This window comes from Dendrobates tinctorius, unplaced genomic scaffold (genome assembly GCF_039654945.1).
Source record: "Dendrobates tinctorius isolate UK_male_01 unplaced genomic scaffold, ASM3965494v1 ptg000156l, whole genome shotgun sequence".
Lineage (NCBI taxonomy): Eukaryota > Metazoa > Chordata > Amphibia > Anura > Dendrobatidae > Dendrobates > Dendrobates tinctorius.
The window spans coordinates 29,785,808-29,794,550 of record NW_027361823.1 but is presented as its reverse complement, the minus strand read 5'-3'; positions in this window follow the sequence as shown (position 1 = coordinate 29,794,550).

Sequence of the window (8,743 nt, the reverse complement as noted above, 5' to 3'; positions counted from 1 at the left end):
GGTTGAGATTTTTTTCCAGGCTGGAAGGAAAAGGGTTAACCTTCCCCCCCCATCCTGGGCAAACTGTCACTTAGAGAGCTTTTTGTCTTGAGACGAGTTACCGAAGAGAAACCCCCTATCTCTTCTTCTGTCATCCCATCATCTTAATGTTTTATAGATGATTTGCAAAGAAGAGTGGACCAAAATTCTTCCTGACATGTGCGCAGACATCATCAACTACAAAAACATCTGACTGCTGTGCTTGCCAACAAGGGTTTTGCCACCAAGTATTAAGTCTTTTATGCCAGAGGGCTCAAATACTAATTGCCTACTGCAAAATGCAAATACATTTATATAATTTATACAATGTGATTTTCTGGATTTTATTTTTGCTATTCTATCTCTCAATATCAAAATTAACCTACCCTTAAAATTATTGACTGTTCTCGTCTTTGTCAGTGGGCAAACTTACAAAATCAGCATGGGATCAAATATTTCCTTCCTTCACTAATTGATTGATATATATATATATATATATATATATATATATCTCAATCAAACACAGGGAATGCCTCATATAAGGGACACATAATGAGCATGGGCAAAATGTAAAATATGAATGGTATCACATTAATAGCCAGGGATACAGGACAATAAAGTGCCAGTGTTTATCGTAATTCAATATTGATCTCCACCACTATGAGTGCTAAATAAGCAAGGACTACAGGTTCCTGAAACGGCCATCACTCCTGTCTCGTTCCTTTTGTTCCCTCAGTGGTCTCCTCTGAAAGAACTTCCTATTCCAAAAGGGCCTCTTAAATGCTGCAGGTCCCAGGTTTGGAAACCCCTTCTTTTTATCCCCTGCCTGCTGGAGGATGTCGTCTAAAGTCTCCTCAAAAAGGAATTTCCCTTCACAGGGGATCAAACACAATTTCATTTTGGTCTGCAAGTCCCCTGGTCAACTTTTGAGCCATAGTATTCTTCGGGCTGCATTCGAGAGTGCTGCTGCTTTGGACCATAACCGGACTGAGTCGGCCGATGAGTCCGCTAAAAAGGCAGCCACTCCCCTTATTACTGGGATAGAATCCAGGATCTTATCCCTTGGTGTCCCTTCCCTTAGTTGCTTCTCAAGTTGGTCCACCCATACCACTAGGGCTCTTGAGGTACATGTCGCCGCTATAGCTGGCCTGAGATTACCTCCTGCCGATTCCCATGCCCCTTTAAGAAAGGTTTCTGCCTTTTTATCTAGGGGATCCTTGAGGGTGCCCATGTCCTCAAAGGGAAGAGCGAATTTCTTTAAGGCATTTTCGACAGGTATGTCGAGCTTCGGGGCTTTATCCCAAGAGTAGATGCATCTTCATCGAAGGGATATGTCCTTTTAAGGGAAGGGACGGTGGTGTTTTTCCTATCCGGTTTCTCCCATTCTTTTTTTATTAGGCCCTGAACATTTTCGTTTAGTGGGAACACTCTCCGCTTTTGGCCTAGTCCTCCGAACATTATGTCCTGGACTGTTTTATCGGGCCTAGGGTCCAACACCCCCATGGTAGACCTTACAGCCCTCACTAGTATGTCTACGTCTTCTAGGGGAAAACAGTGACGTTTCCTCGTCCGAGGAGCCGGATTCCGAGGTATTATAAGTGATTTCCCCTCGACGTCAAGGGGTCGACTGGGAAGCCACTATCGTGTATCTTTTTTGTTTTGTCCCTGTGTTTAAGGGATTTAAGGGCACTCTGAACCTCCATTTTAATTGCGGCTCTTAAGTAAGAGGCAAAATCCAGGGTTTCCTGACAGAGGACTTCTTTTGTACAAAATTCACAGTTTTTTCTTCCATGATATAGGTAGGGGTCTAGTACAAGTGGGGCACTCCCTGTTCTTTTTCCCCTTCTTTCCCTAGTAAGGGAAAGGAATTCTATTATAATGGTGAAGATTCACGAAGATCACTCACCAAAAAGTACGCAGCTGCAGGTATCGATTCGGGAGATGGAGTCAGGTCCTGTACAGGCTGATCTCCTGGTGGCGATTTGCTCCTTGCGGCTGACGTGCTACGCTGCGTGGAGTGACTGCTGGAACGGCCATCACTCCTGTCTCATGCCTTTTGCCGATGATGATGGTGGTGCTGCTGCCTGGGCTGTTGCTCCTGGTGCTGGTCGCTATGCCCCATTATGCTTAGGATCGCTTCCAGCCAGGAGTGTTTTCCAGCCCCATTTTAAGTTTCCCGGCGTGTGACGTCACCGTCATCCTGCACCGCTTCTGCCGGGGAGAGCGCTCCTGTGCATGCGCCAATTCCCGGGACCTGGTATCTACTTCCGGGGCAGCGGCCATCTTGGTACACCTCTGTACCATAGCGCTGCCCGCGTGTTTACCAGGTCCCTGCAAGCTCCGATCCACCTTTCCGGAGCGGCGTCCGGACGTCTCCCCTCCGCTCACCTGGCAGCCCACATTGGCCCCAACGGTGGTGGCTTCGGGCACCGCACCCGCTGGGACAGGGGCCTCCCCGCTGCCATCCCCCGGTCAGGTCGGCCCTGGATCCGGACCATGAAGATACAGGTTCCGCTGTCCTGTGGGTCACTTGTCAGGGACAGGAACCCAACTGAAGGCGGAGGAGAGGTACTGCCCTTTTTATCTGTAGGTTCCTGTGCCTGAAGGGCGGATCCCCTCTCTCTGTGGTGCTGTCATGGGTGAGAGAAAAATTCAAGTCATATAGAATAAATTTGACCACCATCATGAAGTATAATATGTCATGAAAAAAATATTCTCAGAATCAGTGGGATGCGTTGAAGCGTTCCAGTTATAACCACAAAGTGACACTGGTCAGAATTGTAACATTTGGCTTGATCATTAAGGTCAAAATTGGCTGTCATTAAGGGGTTAAGTACCTCTTAGGCTATGTGCACACGTTGCGAATTCTGCTGTTTCGGCAGCGGTTTTGGGCCTGCGGAAACGCAGCAGTTCCGCAGACATGGTATAGTACCATGTTATTCAATGGAATTTCAAAAACGCTGTGCTCACGCTGCGTTTTTTCTGCGCGGTTTACAAACCGCAGCATGTCAATTGTTTGTGTGGATTCCGCAGCGGTTTCACACCTTTAACATAGTAGAGGTGTGAAACCGCAGGGCAAAACCGCAGGCTAATCCGCAGGAAAACCGCAGGTCACTTTACCTGCGGATCGGCGTGGAAAAACCCACAGGCGAATCTGCAGCGTGTGCACATAGCCTTACTGCAGGGTATTTTCTCATTTTGTTTTTCTCCTAGGGTTTGTCATCTACGCACTGCACTTACACCAACATGTTTGCCGGTCCATTTCTTCAGTTTTGCTTTAGATTCTTGTACTTTGTATATATGGGGGGCATGAATGCCCCTTTTTGGGGTTGTGGATTTTGTCTATATAACTTTCTGTAGGCAGGTGCAAAACAGTGAGCTCTAGGTCCTGGTCTTGCCCAGTCTATTTTGAGGCCTACTAGCACATAGAGAGGTGAACTACAACAGTTAGAGTCAATCCTGCAGTGGGATGGCTTTCAAGCTCTTTTTAATCAAAGTAGTTTCAACAAAGTATACCATGTTATTTACTGGTACTATCATTTACTGCAGAGTATTTGTTCAATTTATCTTTATCCTAGGTTTTGTCTGATATGATTCTATGTAGAGGGGAGAGGAAAAGAATGAGGGGCATCTAATGGCAGAGCTCCTTCCTCCACTCCCTTCTACATGGAATCTTATAAAAACAAAACTACCATCTCCTACCTCAGTAATGTAAAAATCTGTCTTCACTGAATACCGATTCTACCCATGAATTGAGAATTTTTCAGAACGAACAATCAGTTTTTGCAGAGGAAAAAAAAAAGCAGATCTCTCTGATTAAAGATTATGTTTCTTCTTTTCACTTGCACTATGGATTTATAAAGTAAAGAATAAAATGACTTACTCTTTAATGCAATTTTTCTGACATGCTTGTTACCATGCAAATAGCACAAAAGCAAACAAATTAAAATAGATAGCAAACATTAAAGAGAAATTAGCACACTGAGAAGATAAACAAAAACACACACATACAGCCATCTGCATTCAAGTTTTTTTTATTGGACTCATTTGCAAAAAGATCCAGCATTTTTGCATTTCTTGAGCTTAACAAGCAGCATCCAGGATTACAGCCCAATACAAAACTCAAGTCCAGCACAAATTACAGCACTGATTTTTTTTACCATTTTGCTTTGAAACTGTACTTTTAAATAAAAAAATAATACCCCATTCTGTCAGAAGAGGTGGCTTGAAAGGAGAACTGGGGATGTAATTAAGGGACAACGGCATCTTAATGTTGTATGGTGCTCAGAAAGAAAAGAGCTGTCAAAGTAAAACTCCAGTACACATTACAGGCTCATACCAGTATCGTAAATATCACAACAGTTGGTTTTTTATGTCATTATTGAGACACATTACCAAAAGAGACATAGGCCTTTAAGATAGAATTTCTGCATGCAATTTATACGCACAACGCACAACATAAACCTCTAGAAACAGAAAGTTAAGCAACTACAGTTGAGCTACATGGAAACCGCATGGCTTCAACTGCTGTTTCCCTCAAAGTAAGTTGGAGGTGACTAGTTATCCCTTATATAAAACCAGTCCTCCTCAGCCATCACCTCTTCCAAAACTCTGCACAAGTTTAAAAAGCATTAACAGAGAGTGCATCCATAATATAAGAAGTAGTCTGGATTAGTAACTCTATAAAAAGTTAGTGCAAATTACTTGAAATATTGTAACTACCTTGCTTATGCTATAACAAGCACCGACATATCTCCCAAAAGTTTCTCCATTTAGTTATTGCTTTAATACTCCAGTATGTGCATATTCTTAAAGGGAATCTGTCACCCTTTTTTTGGACTATGAGCTGCCGACATCGACATCAGGGGCTTATCTACAGTATTCTGTAATGCTGTAGATAAGCCCCAGATGTAAACTGAAAGATAAGAAAAAAGTTAGATTATACTCACCCTGGCGTCCAGTCCGGTCCAATGGGTGTCGCGGTCTGGTCCGGTGCCCCCCCATCTTCATACGATGCTGTCCTCTTCTTCCCTTCCTGTCGTGGCTGCGGCGCAGGCACACTGCTCTGCCCTGTTGAGGGCAGAGCAGAGTCCTGCAGTGCGCAGGCGCCGGGAGGGGTCTGGCGCCTGCGCGCTGCAGTATTCTGCTCTGCCCTCAACAGGGCAGAGCAGTGCGCCTGCGCCACAACAGGAAGGGAAGAAGAGGACGGCATCGCATAAATATGGGAGGCACCGGACCGCAACACCCATCAGACCAAGAACGGACCGCCCCTGGAAATGCTGTAGATAAGCCCCTGATGTCGATGCCGGCAGCTCATAGTAAAAAAAAAAAAAAAAAAGGGTGACAGATTCCCTTTGAAGGTTGTAACAACCATAACATCGGATATAGTATATAATCCCAGGCTGAGAAGAGATATACATATATTTTTAACGTAAACATTTTATTAAACAAACATACAGTGAAGGAAATAATTATTTGATCCCTTGCTGATTTTGTAAGTATTCCCACTGACAAAGACATGAACAGTCTATAATTTTAAGGGTAGTTTAATTTTAACATTGAGAGACAGAATATCAAAAATAAAATCCAGAAAATTTTCTGGATTTTATTTTTGCTATTCTCTCTCTCAATATCAAAATTAACCTACCTTTAAAATTATAGACTGTTCATGTCTTTGTCAGTGGGCAAACTTACAAAATCAGCAAGGGATCAAATAATTATTTCCTTCCTTCACTATGTGTATATATATATATATATATATATATATACACACACACACACATAATGAGCTTGGGCAAAATGTAAGGTATGAATGGTATCACACATTAATAGCCAGGGATACAGGACAATAAAGTGCCAGTGATTATCGTAATTCAATATTGATCTACCACCACTGTGAGTGGTAAATAATCAAGGGCCACAGGTTCCTAAACACCTCATAGCAGTATAACAACCTTGTAAATAGGCAATGTTACCTGTGTTAACCCCTTAGTGACAGAGCCAAATGTTAAAAATTTGACCAGTGTCACTTTATGTGTTAACTGTGAAACGCTTTGACAAATTCCAGTTATTTTGAGACTTTTTGTGACACATTATACTTTATGATAATGGTAATTTTAGGTTGATATGTTGTGTTTATTTAGAAAAAATATCAGAAATTTGACAAAAAGGTAAATTCTAGCAATTTTGAAACTTTGAATGATTATCCCTTTAATTCATATAGTCATACTATGGCAAAACATTAATAAATATTTCCCACATGTCTGCTTTACATCAGAACCATTTGTAAAATGTTATTTTATTTTGTTAGCATTTTATGAGGTTTAACAATGTAGCAGTAAGTTTTCATTTTTTCATGGAAACTTACAAAATTAATTTTTTAGGGACCTATAAAAGGTTTGAAATGACTTTAGGGGTCCTATATATTGGAAAACCCCGAAAGTGATACCATTTTAAAAACAGCACCCTCTGACATACTGAAAACTGCTATATCCAAACAAAAATCATCATGAGATATATCATGAAGATTGAAGAAGTGAAAACAGAGGTAAGTTATAAAAAAGTTCAAATTTTATTGATAAACAATTTAAAATGGTAAAGAATTACATAAAAAAGGGGTCTCCAACATAAAGGGGATAAGAATAACCAGCAAAAAAAAGGAAATGTTTAAATTCCCCATACGGTGCAAAATACACATATTCGCTGTATCATATTATTGATTGTGCTTCTATAATCCATAGTGCCCATAGATCCCCATCGAAAATAAATATCCTGTGGCCTAAAAAAATCCACCAGCAATTGCAATGATATTGCTAAAATTTGCTAAGACAAAGTTCAGCTGCACTATAGAGGATATATGGCCTGATATCTGTAGTGTTGGGGGGGGGGGGCGCACAGGAAGAAAAGAAAAAAACGCACAAAAACAATTATATCTTACAAGGAACGCTCTATATAAGGTTTTTTACTGCTGTGCCACCAATCCTTTGTAATTTTCTGATAGGACAGAGGCTTGAGTATATTGATTTATATCAATCTCCTTGGTGCATTTTTTCTTCCTGTGCCCCCCCCCCCCAACACTACAGATATTAGGCCATATATCCTCTATAGTGCGGCTGCGCTTTGTCTTAGCAAATTTTAGCAATATCATTGCAATTGCTGATGGATTTTTTTTAGGCTATAGGATATTTTTGGTGGGCATCTATGGCCACTATGGTAGAAGCACAATCAATAATATGATACAGCGAATATATATTTTGCACCGTATGGGGAATTTAAACATTTCCTTTTTTTGCTGGTTATTCTTATCCCCTTTATGTTGGAGACCCCTTTTTTGTGTAAATCTTTACCATTTTAAATTGTTTATCAATAAAATTTGAACTTTTTTATAACGTACCTCTGTTTTCACTTCTTCAATCTACATGATAAATCTCGTGATGATTTTTGTTTGGCTATACGTATTGAAGTGACCATTGCCGTAATTATTTAGGATTATGGGTATAAATACTGAAAACTCCTGTCAAGTAGTTTATTAACCCTTCTGGTGATTTTCAGGAATTAATACAAAGTGGCATGATAGGAATGAAACAGTTGATTTTTACCACCTAAATGTCTCTGACTTTTGAACAAGTCAGTGTAGCCGGCAGACTAAGGCCGCTGTTTGCTCCTGAACTGCCATGGCAAACATTAGGGCCACACACAATCAAGATCTCAGGGTGCCAATGGGGATAAAGAAAAGCCACACTCTGTTTAATATATATATATATATATATATATATATATATATATATATATATATATATATATATATATATATATATTATAATATCTCTATTGACAGCAGCATCTAAGGGGTTAAACAAATATGGGCGGTGACAACACTGATCGTGGCTGAAGCAAGTTGTCAGCTGTAGCGTACAGTTGACAGCTGCTGGATTTTACCTGTATGGGGGATGCCATTCTCTTATATCTCAGGTCAGTTAAACGACGTATTGACGGTCATTAAGGGGTTAATCAGGACCCCTTTGGCAGTGAAGTGATTATTACAGGTAACATTACCTATTTGCAACATTGATATGCTGCCTTGAGAGGTTTAGCAACCTGGGGATCTTATTTATTTAGCATTCATGGCAGTGATGGATTAATTTTGAATTAGGATTAGCACTGGCACTTTACTGTCCCGTACCCCTGGCTATTAATGTGTGATCCCATTCATGTTTTAAGCCTTATGTTTTACCCAGGCTTATTATGTGTCCCTTATATGAGGTGCTCCCTGTTATTTTGTGTTTTTATATATTCGATATTATATTTTTATATTAAATTTACATAACTTTCTTCTTAGCCTGGAATTAAATATAGACTGGGTTGTGGTTATTATATGTCTGGTGAAGTGTTATGCCTTTACTTCGTATTTTTAGACTGATTATAAGTACGTCCTTAAGGGTGTCTACTTTGCTTTCTAGTCAAAAGTGGGGTTTTGGTGGCCATACAAAGGATTGGGTATGCCAAATTTCAATAAGCCCAATCCATTGCTCTTAAGGTTTATTAACTACATAGGGTGTCCAACAGCAGCTTTTCCCCCATGCTTTCTGCAAAACACATGAATGGCCAAGATAAAGGTGAATGAGCATGGGCAAGTTAAAAAATGAACTGTAAAGTATCCCATAATCATCATACTTGGATAGAGGTCAATAAATGGCAGCTTGACTGGATAAGCAAATCTTGTTGA